Raw genomic sequence first — 3,992 nt, forward strand, 5'->3', positions numbered from 1 at the left:
GGGGGGCACATAGAGGAAGTAAAGGGACAGAGGAGTCCTATGAGAGGAGACTCATCCATCTCAGCCCTGAGACCGGTGACTGTGAAAGGAAGTCTCATGAGCCAATGTCAAAGAACCCACGCTTATCAAGGAGTCTGGCAGGATGAATTCAAGGAAGGAAAGGAGTTTCTCCTAAGACCCCAAACTACTGTCCACCCCCAGACACACCAAGCATTTATGTGTTAATGGCTATGACTTGAATATGGAGTAAGGCTTGTTTTGTATGCTCATCTAGCCTCCATGTGTGGGTACAGAAGATTACAGTGAAGTCATTTCATACTGAATTTTACATCATTATCAAGGGGGTATTACATCAATTAGCATCATGTTGTTACTCTTGTCAATTCTTTGACAACTATCCTTTATTAGATAGAGGTGTAAGTGCAGACTGGAGTCCTGAGCTCTCCTTAGTTTTGTTCACTGCATTGGAGTCTCACCAATTTCTCAATAACATGATTCTTTTGTAAATCTTGTGCCTCCTTTGTTTCACATCATGGCTTTTAGCTAGTCATTACTCCCACTTCTGGCTTTCTCCAATTTCTCCTGAGGCTCAAGTATAAGGAAAATGGAGCTCAAGGCACCAAATATTTCCTTTTGTTTGGAGGTTGTTTCTGACCCCCAGCCAGACACTGTAGGACTTCTCTCTCAGATCTGGCCATTACCAGGGTCCCTCTTGTCACTCACTTAAGGAGCTGTGTTTTGGTGGAAATCTTTTAGGCCAGTTTAGTAGCCTATATTCACTACAACAAGTTTCTGAAAGGCAATGCCAAATTCAATAATTTGCAGATCACATGGTTTATTGGTTAGAACTTATTAAAGATAAATGGCAAGATTCTTAGGACTAAGAGCCAATAAGTACATATAAGATTAAAGTTAGTATATTAGTTATGTATTGTTGTATAATAATATTACCACAAATTTAGCAGCTTAAAAACAACAGATTTATCTTCTCATATTATAGTTTCTGTAGACCAGGAGTCTGGGCATGCCTTAGCTGGGTTCCCTGGTCCTTGGATTCACAAGGCTGCAATCAAGATGCCAGCTAGGGCTGCAGTTTCACCTGAAGCTTGACTGGGGAAGGAGTCCTTTCTAAACTCATGTGGTTGTTGGTAGAACTTGGTTCCTTGTGGTATGTTAGATTGAAGGCCTCAGTTTCTTGCTCATTGTTGGCTGGAGGCCACTCTCAGTTCTTGCCACATGGACCTTCCCAATATATCCACTTGCTTTCTCAAAAGCAGCAAGGGAGAAAGGTTTCTTGCAAGAAAGACATTAGAATCTTATGTAATATAATTACATATATCCTGTCATCTTTGTCATACTCTGTTGGTTAGAAGAAAGTCAGAGTAGGCCACAAAACAGGTCTCAACAAATTAAAAAAAACTGAAATCATACCATGTACATTCTCAGACCACAGTGGAATAAAACTACAAATCAATCATAAGAGAAACACTCAAACCTACACAAGCTATCAGAAACTATGGGACAGAGCAAAAGCATACTTCAGGGGAAAATTCATAGCCTTAAATGCCTACCTCAAAAAGACAGAAAGATCACAAATTAATGATCTAATGTCACACTTCAAGGAACTAGAAAAGGAAAACCAAACCAAATCCAAAGCCAGCAGGATGAAAGGAATAATGAACATCAGATCAGACCCAAATGAATTGGAAAATGAAAAAAAAAAATGCAAAGAATTAACAAAACAAAAACTTGGTTCTTTGAAAAGATAAAAAAATTGACAGACCTCTCACTAAATTAGCCAAGAACAAAAGAGAAAGGACCAAGATAAACTCAATCAGAAATGAAAAAGGTGACATTACAACTGATACTGCATAAATACAAAACATCATCCATGAATATTATGTAAATCTCTACATCCATATACTAAAGAATGTAGAGGAAACGAACAAGTTCCTGAAAACACCCTACCTGCCAAGACTCAACCAGGAAGAAACAGAACTCCTGAACAGACTAATAATGAACGGTGAGATTAAAACAGTAATAAGTCCTCCCCCCCACCCCGTCCCCCCCACCACACACAAAGCTCTGGGCCAGATGAATTCACAGCCTGATTCTATCAGACCTATAAAGAAGAGCTGGTACACATAATAAAGAAATTATTCCATAATATTAAGAAGGAGGGGATCCTCCCCAACTCATTCTATGAAACCAGTATCATCTTGATAACAAAGCCAGAAAGGATACAACAACAACAAAAAGAAAACTACAGACCAATATCCCCTATGAATATAGATGCAAAAATCCTCAATAAAATATTAGAAAACCAAATTCAACAGCACATTCAAAAAATAATCCACCGGGACCAAGTGGGCTTCATCCCAGGGATGCAACGGTAGCTCAACATATGTAAATAAATAAATATTATGCACCACATAATCAAAAGCAATAACAAAGACCATACGATCATCTCAGTAGATACAGAAAAAGCATTCAACAAAATCTAGCACCCTTTCATGATGAAAACCCTGGACAAATTAGGCATGGAAGGAACATATCTCAGAATTATGAAAAACCATTCTCCTAAGTGAAGTATTACAAGATTGGAAAAACAAACACAGGTACTCACTATTAAATTGGAACTAAATGATCAACACTCATGTGTACATATGGTAGTAAAATTCAATGGAAATCAAACAAGTGGGAGGGGGAGGAAGGGATCAGTAAATTCACATCTATGGGGTACAATACACACGATCTGGGTGACAAACACACTTACAACTTTGTCTCAAACTGTACAAAAGTAATTCATATACCCAAAACATTTGTACCCCTGTAATATTCTGAAATTAAAAAATAAATAAATAAAAGTATTTACACTGTGGGAAATAAAAAGCCCACAAACCCACAGTCAACATCTCACTGAATGGTGAAAAGTTGAAAGCATTTTTCTTAAGAACTGGACCAAGACAAAGATGACCACTGTCACCACTTCTATTCAACATAGTGCTGGAAGTTCTAGCCAGAGCAATCAGGTAAGAGAATAATATTAAGGGTATCCAAATCTGGAAAGAGGAGGTCAAATTGTCACTTTTCACTGATGATATGATCTTGTCTCTAGAAAACCCCAAAGATTCCACCAAGAGTCTCCTGAAATTGATAGATAAATTCAGCAGAGTCTCAGGTTACAAAATCAAGGTACATAAATCAGTAGCATTTCTATATACTAATGACAATCAAGCCAAAAGTCAAATTAAAGACTCAATACCATTCACAATAGCTACAAAGAAAATAAAATACCTAGGAATACACTTAACTAAGGAGGTCAAAGATCTCTACAAAGAGAACTATGAAACTCTCAGAAAAGAAATAGCAGAGGATATAAACAAATGAAAACATAGGATGCTCATGGATAGGCAGAATCAACATTGTTAAAATATCCATACTACCCAAACTGATTTAAAAATTCAATGCAATCCCCATCAAATTACCAAAGTTGTACTTCACAGATCTAGAAAAAATAATTCTACCAGAATTATTTGGAACCAGAAAAGAACCCAAATAGCCAAAGCAATCCTAAGCATAAAGAACAAATCTGGGCCGGGCGTGGTGGCTCACGCCTGTAATCCTAGCACTCTGGGAGGCCGAGGTGGGCGGATCGTTTGAGCTCAGGAGTTCGAGACCAGCCTGAGCAAGAGTGAGACCCCATCTCTACTAAAAATAGAAAGAAATTATATGGACAGCTAAAAATATATATAGAAAAAATTAGCCGGGCATGGTGGTGCATGCCTGTAGTCCCAGCTACTCGGGAGGCTGAGACAGGAGGATCGCTTCAGCTCAGGAGTTTGAGGTTGCTGTGAGTTAGGCTGACGCCACGGCACTCACTGTAGCCTGGGCAACAGAGTGAGACTCTGTCTCAAAAAAAAAAAAAAAAAAGAACAAATCTGGAGGCATCACATTACCAGACTTCAAACTACACTACAAGGCTAAGTAAC

Source organism: Eulemur rufifrons, chromosome 7 (genome assembly GCF_041146395.1).
Source record: "Eulemur rufifrons isolate Redbay chromosome 7, OSU_ERuf_1, whole genome shotgun sequence".
In the NCBI taxonomy this organism is placed as follows: domain Eukaryota; kingdom Metazoa; phylum Chordata; class Mammalia; order Primates; family Lemuridae; genus Eulemur; species Eulemur rufifrons.